We start from the raw sequence: 10,049 nt of genomic DNA, 5'->3' as shown, positions 1-10,049 counted from the left end.
CCAGGCTGTGGACCTCCAGCCGGGGCCAGGGTGTGGTTCTCCAGCCAGGCCCAGGCTGTGAGCCTCTGGCCAGGCCCAGGGTGTGGGTCTCCAGCCAGGCCCAGGGTGTGGTTCTCCAGCCGGGCCCAGGGTGTGGACCTCCAGCCGGGGCCAGGGTGTGGACCTTCAGCCAGGCCCAAGGTGTGGACCTTCAGCCAGGCAAAGGGTGTGAGCCTCCAGCCAGGCCCAGGGTGTGGCCCTCCAGCTGGGGTCAGGGTGTGGGCCTCCAGCCAGGCCCCAGGGTGTGGACTTTCAGCCAGGCCCAGGGTGTGGACTTTCAGCCAGGCCCAGGGTGTGGGCCTCCAGCCAGGCCCAGGGTGTGGGTCTCCAGCCAGGCCCAGGGTGTGGGTCTCCAGCCAGGCCCAGGGCGTGAGCCTCCAGCTAGGCCCAGAGTGTGGACCTCCAGCCGGAGCCAGGGTGTGGACCTTCAGCCAGGCCCAGGTTCTGGTCTTTCAGCCAGGCCCAGGGTGTGGGTCTCCAGCCAGGCCCAGGGTGTGGGCCTCCAGCCAGGGCCAGTGTGTCGACCTTCAGCCAGGCCGAAGGTGGGGACCTTCAGCCAGGCCCAGGATTTGGACTTTCAGCCAGGCCCAGGGTGTGGGTCTCCAGCCAGGCAAAGGGTGTGGGCCTCCAGCTAGGCCCAGGGTGTGGACCTTCAGCCATGCCCAGGGTGTGGGGATCCAGCCAGGCCCAGGGTGTGAGCCTCCAGCCAGGCCCAGGGTGTGGGGATCCAGCCGGGGCCAAGGTGTGGACCTTCAGCCAGGCCCAGTTTGTGGATTTTCAGCAAGGCCCAGGGTGTTGGTCTCCAGCCAGGCTAAGGGTGTGGACCTTCAGCCAGGCCCAGGGTGTGGGTCTCCAGCCAGGCCCAGGGTGTGGGGATCCAGCCAGGCCCAGGGTGTGGGTCTCCAGCCAGGCCCAGGGCGTGAGCCTCCAGCTAGGCCCAGAGTGTGGACCTCCAGCCGGGGCCAGGGTGTGGACCTTCAGCCAGGCCCAGGTTGTGGACTTTCAGGCAGGCCCAGGGTGTGGGTCTCCAGCCAGGCCCAGGGTGTGGGCCTCCAGCCAGGGCCAGTGTGTGGACCTTCAGCCAGGCCCAAGGTGGGGACCTTCAGCCAGGCCCAGGTTTTGGACTTTCAGCCACGCCCAGGGTGTGGGCCTCCAGCTAGGCCCAGGGTGTGGACCTTCAGCCATGCCCAGGGTGTGGGGATCCAGCCAGGCCCAGGGTGTGAGCCTCCAGCCAGGCCCAGGGTGTGGGGATCCAGCCGGGGCCAAGGTGTGGACCTTCAGCCAGGCCCAGTTTGTGGACTTTCAGCCAGGCCCAGGGTGTGGACCTCCAGCCAGGCCTAGGGTGTGGACCTCCAGCCGGGGCCAGGGTGTGGACCTCCATCTGGGGTCAGGGTGTTGGCCTCCAGCCAGGCCCCAAGGTGTGGACCTTCAGCCGGGGCCAGGTGTGGACCTTCAGCCAAGCCCAGGGTGTGGACCTTCAGCCAGGTCCAGAGTGTGGACCTCAAGTGAGTCCCTACTTACTTTTCCAGAGCAAGAACAGGGGCTGGAATCGGGGGCTGCTATATTGGCAGATGCAACATTGGTGGGTAGGCCCAACTGCAGAAGACGGTGCCTGAGGATCAGCGACTTTGATGTTGGATGGGTCCAGCACTAGCAGTGGTGAAATGATGGCGGAAGGGCATCACGGCGACATCGATGAGGTAGGCCCAGCAGTGAGAGACACCACTCTGACCTTGATGGGCCCAGCTCTGGAGGTGATGTGTCGGCGGTGGGTGAGTATCAACCCAGAGGCAAAGCTGGCACCTGAGGTTTGGAGACTTTGATATCGGTTTGGTCCGGAGTAGACAGCGGGGAGGTGGCAGGGAAGGGATGGTAATGCAGGTGTCATTGACGGTGATGAGCTGGCTCAGGACTGATGGACTCTGTTTAAACTGTATCTTTTTCCTTATTCTTAATTTATTCAAAATGGCACCGTTTGATAGCTTTTCATGTATTTTATTGTATTCTTACTGTAAAATACACGTGACAATAAAATCAAAATCAAAGTAAACTTAGGAACTGCCTCCCGAAAACTCCCCAGCACTCCATTTCTAAAGACCTGATATTACCTGACATGGTTTGGCACCATATTTTATTGCCTGGTAACTCTCCTGTGACATGTTCTGGGATGTTAGATGACGACCAGGGAGTTTGGCTGGAAAACCTTTGCTCCATTTGGGCCTGTGAGAAACAAAAGCTCACTCACTTTAATAATTTCAGTCCGAGACAAATATCTGAATCCGCCATTTATTTATACACCTATAGGTGGGTGCCCTGTCTCATTACCCGGTAAGGTAATGACAAAATGCACACCAAATCCAACAAACTCTCGAAATTTATACAGTTTGAATCCCCATATTTTTCCTTATTCCATTGTTTGTTCCCTGCTTCGCTTACGTCACTCATTTCCTTAAGACTGATCCCACAACTTCTGTTTATCCTGTTTTGTCCGTGACAAACTCTTATCTCTGACTCCCATAAGGGTGTTTGACGTCAGTCTATTATAGGTTATTGATTAGGCATATCTTTTCTTCTATCAGCATCTATTTCCATCCAGAGGCCACTTTGACCTCTTTAATTAGGGTTTGTTCCTGTGTCTCTGTACAAGCGAGGAGAACAGATGTTTTCCTGTTTGCCCATATATCCACCATTGTTCTGTATTCATGTCTCATGCTCACATATCCTTTCTTTTTGCTGAATATGTATTTTCTCATTCCTATTCTGTATCAGAATTTATACTTGCAGAAATAACATTAATTCATTTATATCCCACAATTTCCCCTTTTTCTTTTCATTACTATCTGTTATCTTCTGCATTTTTGTCTCTTTTTTTTTTTAAACATTGTTCCCAAAATTCGCAAGCATCATTTCAGAGATTTCATCCATCTTAGTCTCACTCATTTCCTTATTATTTAGTTGATAAAGTTCCTCTGTCTGATTCCCCTCAGGGGCATTCGTTTCATCAAGGCTGTTTCAATCAGCCTCTGGGTGAGCCCTCGTATACAGGGTATGACACAACCACTGGCCACCAATACCCCGACTACTACTATCAGGGAAGTAAGGATAAAAACCACCACCCCCTTTCTCTGCTAAAATCATATCAAGGGCTATTCTATTTTCCCATGCTATCCTACTTGTCGCATCAAGCTGTTCTGATATTCCTTTAACCGCCTCTCTTGTATCATTTATAAATCGCTGTTGATTATAAAAAATGTAATTTATCCAGTCTACATTTTTATTAATTGTTGCCCACCAAAAGAGAGCTGACTCAAAGCCTGCTGCAATCTGGTTACGAGCCTTGAACTCAGGTACTCCCCTAGGGACTCCTACCGAATCAAGATAAATCCCGTCATCAAAAGAATTATCTAACAGTAATCTCTTACCCCTTCCCTTTTTCCCTACTATCTTTTCCTTCTCAAATGCCAGGGTAAATGGAATTGCCAATTGTACAATTGCGCATATCCCTCTCCAATCCGGAGGTAGGGTGGGTCTCAATATTTTTCCTCCACAGTACCACCACAGATCCGCTCGGGGAACCTTTAATGCTGAGTAGTTCCCTCCCTTCTCCGTTTCGGTAACATTCTTAATCTCTGTACATAATTTCAGCTCCCCCAAATCTCTCGACCGACTCGTACCTCGCTTGTGCACACATGACGTGTGATTTCCAACTGCGGCGGAAAATGTGGGGGGAACTTTTGCATCTTTCTCCTCCAAGGGAGGGAACATCAGAGATAGGGAGGTACAATTCCTATCATTCCATGCAGTCTCATCCTGATACAGGGCTATCATACATTTCATGCCCTTCCTGTCTCGCTTCCACCCAAGCGGAAAGGGAACCACCTGGGCCACTGACCTACCGGAGGCACATGCATAGCAATTGCTTTTGTTCAGACTTTTTACAGTATACTTTACCCATTCAACCCAGGCATTTGCATCCCCGTACCCAGTCTCTATCTCGATGGTCTGTTTCAAATCCTTTACCTCTATAATTTTTACTACTGTAGGATCATTGGGAGGGGTGAAAGGTTGTATCTCATTACCCAGTAATTCTACCCATTTTTCCCTGTCCTATGCTAATTCGAAAACAACAGCCCACAAACTCCTTCCTATTTGCTTTCATTTCAATCCCAAATGTTTCATTTAATTGTACCTCATAAGTGCCACCTCCCAAAACCGCTCCGTGCCATGTGGTTTTTCTTATCGTTAAATATATGGGGTTACACTTTTTATCGGTGCTGGTCGAAAGGGGGCCCGGTGTATTGTGACAAGACCATTATACCAGGTACCATCCCCGAGGCCATCCCCATAGGACTTAAGATGTATCTCTGAGTTGCGGTATTGTCTCTGATTAGCTACATTCCCACAATTTACTAAGCTACATATATCAGTGTCTATTACTTGTGGATTATCAGACTCAGGAACCATTAATAATACATATGAAAATGATATGTGACAAAATCCTAATACCAAGAGGGCTAGCATCATAACTCTAAGCATTCCCAGTATTCTGATCATTATGCTAGAACACAAAAAGGCTTAATATACAATCTTACAGAAATAATCCCGCGCTCGCGTCGCCACTGTATAGTCAATTACTCAAAGTCTCTTTAGTCTGAGTTTCAGCGGGTCTTGCGTTGATTCGGCTGTCCAGACTTCTTCCTCAACTGGAGGGTCCACTGGCCCTTTGATCCGAGTATAATGAGTCCAGCCTTTCTCCACCGTCCTTATTGCCGTTTCGGTAGTCAAAAGAGCCTGGTACGGCCCTTCCCAGTCCGGCTGCAGCTTAGTCTCTGTCCATGATTTTATTAAGACCCAATCTCCTGGCTGGATGGGATGAACAGCAAATTCAAGGGGCGGAGTCTGTGCCAATAGACCCTGTTTTCTGAGGAAAGATAAAGAGGAGGACAAGCCCAGTATATACTTCTTTAAAAACAAATCTTTAGTTTCGGGAATTGGCAATTCTCCCTGTGTTCCCAGATAAGGTAATTCAAATAAGATTTCATAGGGGGATAGTCCCAAATCTTTCCTCCGCCAAGGGACAAGCCCAAAAGACATCCTTTAAATCTATCACACTAAACCATTTGTGATCATGAGGGATCTTACTTAATAACATATAGGGGTTTGGCACTACTGGGTGCCTGACCTGCACTATCCGATTTAATGTTCTCAAATCCTGCACCAATCGATAAGTTCCATCAGATTTCCGTACTGGTAGAATTGGGGTATTATAAGGAGACATACATGGCTCCAACAAACCATCTCTAATCAGTCCCTTAATTACTGGCTGCAGTCCTCGTTTACCTTCTATGGAAATAGGATATTGTCGTTCACAGACAACGTCCCCTTTCCGTTTTAAATTTATTGTAAGGGGAGGGATCTGTAGTTTTCCACGATTCCCTTCTCTAGCCCATACAATAGGGTCTATCTCTCTCTCTGCATCCTCTGTCAATATTGCCAGTTGTACAACTAATTCTTTTTCCTGAATTTCAATCTCCAGTCCTATAAGGATAATTAGGTCTCTCCCCAGTAAATTACTTCCTATATCAGGGATATACAGCAGTTCCCCTGTGATCCTATCCTTAGAACCTTCTATCATCATAGGTTCAAATACTGGAACAGTAAATCCTTCCCCTTTCACCCCCGAAACAGTAATTGACCGTGTAAACATTTCTACTTTCTTTGGTTTAAAATTCAACGATGACCGTGCTGCCCCGTATCTACTAGGGAGATTACCTCCTCCCTACACGGTCCCACCTTCAAGTTTATCAAGGGTTCCTGGTGGGCCTCCGAGGGCAGGAACCCCTGACACCCCTATTCTTCATCATAATTCATAAGCGGAATTGCCTTTTTCTTCCCTTTGTAGATCAGGATACTCCCGCTTAAAATGCCCTATCTTTCCACAATAATAGCATCCTTCCTGTAGCGACTTCCATCTCTGCCCCTGTCGCTCAAACCCTCTATCAAATGTTCCCCCTTGTCCTCTCCCTCTTTACAAACACTTTCTGTGCCTCTCTCAACAATTCATCTAATGGTTTTTCGCTCCATCCTTCTATCTTCTGTATCTTTCTCTGTATGTCTGGCCATGCTCTTGTCACAAAATGTACTTTCAAAAGACCCTGTGCCACTGGGTCCTCAGGGTTCATTCCAGAGTATTTCCGCATTGAGTCCCTTAATCTTTGCAAGAAAGCTGAGGGAGTCTCATCTTTCTCCTGTCTAATTTCAAAGGCTTTAATCAAATTCTGTGACTTCGGAACTGCCTCCCTTATTCCTTTTAGAATCAGGTCTTTCAATTCCCTCATTTCTTCTCTATGCTCTGGGTTTTGGTTTTCCCACTGGGGGTTTCTGAGGGGAAACTTCATCTCTCCCTGTCCAGCATCCCCATCTCCAATCGGGTGTTCCCTGTCCCATATTTTAATGGCAGTTCCTCGTACAAGTCCCCTTTCCTCCCCAGTAAATAATATATTCAAAATAGACATTAATTCAGCCCAGGTATACAGACTGGGCCCCAAAAATTGATCAATTTGTTCAGACAACCCCACCGGATCCTCAACCAGGACCTCCATTTCCTTTTTAAATGTTCTGACCTCCCCACTGGTGAGGGGGCACTTACAAACCCAATCTCTTTGTCCCCTATGGGCACCTCCCAAAGGGGATAAGTCGTTACGTTTTTCCCCTTTTTCTTTTTTTTTTAAAGAAATATTGCAATATTTCTAGCTCCCCATAACTTCAAACACCAATTCATCAATTACTGCTTGACTAACCTTCAAAGCCTGTTCCTAACTTATAAATATATTTATATATATTTACGTTCATTTATTCAGTATTTAATAGTCAAAATACAAAATGCATACAGTTCCCAATTTTGCAATTCACTGTAATTACCCAGTTTTAGTCCTTTAATTTAGATCCAGAATTAGTTTTCTTAAATAGTCCTGACCAATCATTGCTCAATTACAATACTATAGGTCGTAAAATAATCAGAACTTGCCTTAAAAGAATTTGTCTACTCAAGTTTTTTTTAAAAAAAAACTTCTAATGCATGAACAATGGCTGAATCCAAGGTCACAGATATTAACCATAGAATTTTGCTTTTACTACAATCTAATGTTGAACTGAAACTTCAACTGTCCTCCATAAATCGCTTTTATGTAAAGATAAAAGAGATTAGTTAGAAACTGATAGTAAGGCAGTCATGATCTGTAAAAAGAACAGGAGTTATCATTCCTTTTTTTTTTCATAATCACAATAGAATCCTTAACCTTAAAAGAAATCATGTTAAGTTTCCATAACAAAATCAGATTCAAAACAGTCCTGGAACACAAGCTCCAGGGAATAAAACACAAACATTCAATCACCAACAAACAAATGTTCACTCAAACCAAATCACAAAGGGTTAAACTTCCTACCAGCTGTACAGCTCTTTTCATTCTCTCTCTCTCTCTCTCTCACACTCTCTCTCTCTCTCTCTCTCTTTCGCACATTGACATATAAACTCAGATATTCACAAACCCAGTCTTCGTCCGATCTGTACTTTGGCCAGAAGACAGCGGGACGAAGAATGGAGTCCTTAGTCCATACAAAGCAACAATATTTAATCATCTTTCTCCCTTGTACAAGTATTATTTTGCCAATTTCCACAACATCCTGCCCAAAGGACTTTCCGGAGGAATGTTGTAAGGGACCCCGCCTCCATTTCCATTGCCTTTTCCTTACTTTGTTTCCCCGGAGGCTTTTTCCTAACCCAAAGCGCAAGCCATATTGAGTTCCTTCGTTAGTCCCTTATTAACTACTAAAACTCAATCCCGGCCACCAAGGCAATACTTAAAAGTCAATTTTCTTACCTTGGTCTGTGCACAGAGTTGCCTGGCCCCTTTTGTCACCGTATTTTCTATCGAGCTCCTATCACTGTCTGATTCAGATGTCTCTCTTATAGGATTCACATCAGTCACCCAAGGGAGCAGACCAAACCGGGACACGAGACCGCTCCTCAATGGGGAACGGGACGCGTCTTCCCAGTGTCCAAGGCCAGCCACTCCCCCCGGTGATGGAAGAAAATCCCGGACGAGCCCCCAATTGTGAGAAACAAAAGCTCACTCACTTTAATAATTTCAGTCCGAGACAAATATCTGAATCCGCCATTTATTTATACACCTATAGGTGGGTGCCCTGTCTCATTACCCGGTAAGGTAATGACAAAATGCACACCAAATCCAACAAACTCTCGAAATTTATACAGTTTGAATCCCCATATTTTTCCTTATTCCATTGTTTGTTCCCTGCTTCGCTTACGTCACTCATTTCCTTAAGACTGATCCCACAACTTCTGTTTATCCTGTTTTGTCCGTGACAAACTCTTATCTCTGACTCCCATAAGGGTGTTTGACGTCAGTCTATTATAGGTTATTGATTAGGCATATCTTTTCTTCTATCAGCATCTATTTCCATCCAGAGGCCACTTTGACCTCTTTAATTAGGGTTTGTTCCTGTGTCTCTGTACAAGCGAGGAGAACAGATGTTTTCCTGTTTGCCCATATATCCACCATTGTTCTGTATTCATGTCTCATGCTCACATATCCTTTCTTTTTGCTGAATATGTATTTTCTCATTCCTATTCTGTATCAGAATTTATACTTGCAGAAATAACATTAATTCATTTATATCCCACAGGCCTCTTTCGAAAAGCTGTGAATGTCAAAGGAATCACTTTAACCGTAACTCATCAACTGTACAACAGATACTTTTGGGAAACCTACGTTGGTAGAAACTAGCAGAAGCAGTAGGCTACTTGTCCCTTTGGACGATTTAACCTCATGCCTGACCCTCAATCCCATACCATATTCCTCCTTTCTCTCCATACCCCTTGACACCTTTAATATTTAAAAACTGATTGAATATACACTGAATCGGCATCCACAGCCTTCTGTGGGAGACAATTCCACTTGTCCTATTGTTTCCTGAGCTGGGCAGGTTTGGTTATTAATTCCCCTCAGCCACCGAAGGCTCTGTTTATCATACCTTACCCTCAGTTTGACCTTTCCCTTCCCCCATCCTGAACAGCCATTTTATTGAATATGCTGACCTGTGTTTAGCAGCTTTGGAACACTGACTGTGTCCGGCTGTGGGTGTCTATTTTTTTTTCCAGATGTAATGAATCTCCGGATGTGAGAGGCATGTGTGGAGAGAAAGCTTCCTGCTGAGACCTGATCCTGGCAAAGCTCCCCACGTCGGCAGATCACAGGAGTTTTGTGTAGCTGGGCAGGCTGCCAGAGAACACAGTGAGCTACAGGGATTAAAGAAAGGCATTCCAAGCAGATCTCCTGCTGGATAAACTGGAAAACTGCATCTCTTCTCAAGCACCCCTTGTATTTAACCTCATCCACTTTCTATTGGGAAAACTCCCTCGCTGAGAGGGGTGACATTCTGAGGACTGTCCACAGTAAGAGCCTGAGCGTTTAGGCCTCGCTCAGTATCTAGGCCGAGGCTCCCCAGAGTGGAGGCTGGGACCTTCAGCTCAAATGTTGGGGCTTCTAAGCAGCAATACTTGGGGTGAAGCTCCCATTGAAGACTGTCACAGTGGCACAACAGTCCTCCCAGTCTGACTGAGTGGCGCTTTCAATTTTCAAATCTCAAGAAGAGGTCGCCAAGGTGAAGATTTTGGGAAGCACTGCTCTGGGTTGTCAATACGGTCAGGGGGAGGGAGTCAGTACGGTCGGTGGGAGGGAGTCAGTACGGTCAGGGGGAGGGAGTCAGTACGGTCAGGGGGAGAGAGTCAATACGGTCAGGGGGAGAGAGTCAATACGGTCAGGGGGAGAGAGTCAATATGGCCAGGGGGAGGGAGTCAGTACGGTCAGGGGGAGAGAGTCAATACGGTCAGGGGGAGGGAGTCAATACGGCCAGGGGGAGGGAGTCAGTACGGTCAGGGGGAGGGAGTCAATACGGTCAGGGGGAGAGAGTCAATACGGTCAGGGGGA

General features: G+C 47.0%; 1 long non-coding RNA gene across 1 annotated transcript; it reads right to left on the bottom strand.

Moving 5' to 3' along the window:
* Positions 1-2,311: 2,311 nt before the first annotated feature.
* On the bottom strand, positions 2,312-8,737 carry LOC148148492 (uncharacterized). The gene is made up of 2 exons (XR_015758784.1): positions 7,920-8,737; positions 2,312-4,960 (listed from the first exon to the last, which is right to left on the bottom strand). It is a non-coding gene; the product is annotated as an uncharacterized LOC148148492 (long non-coding RNA).
* Between the last annotated feature and the right edge of the window lie 1,312 nt (positions 8,738-10,049).

Source organism: Chiloscyllium plagiosum, unplaced genomic scaffold, assembly GCF_037043375.1.
Source record: "Chiloscyllium plagiosum isolate Xiang-an unplaced genomic scaffold, Cpla_swu_hap1 HiC_scaffold_12, whole genome shotgun sequence".
Lineage (NCBI taxonomy): Eukaryota > Metazoa > Chordata > Chondrichthyes > Orectolobiformes > Hemiscylliidae > Chiloscyllium > Chiloscyllium plagiosum.
Note: the sequence above shows the minus strand (reverse complement) of the source record. Positions and strands in the feature narration are given on the sequence as shown.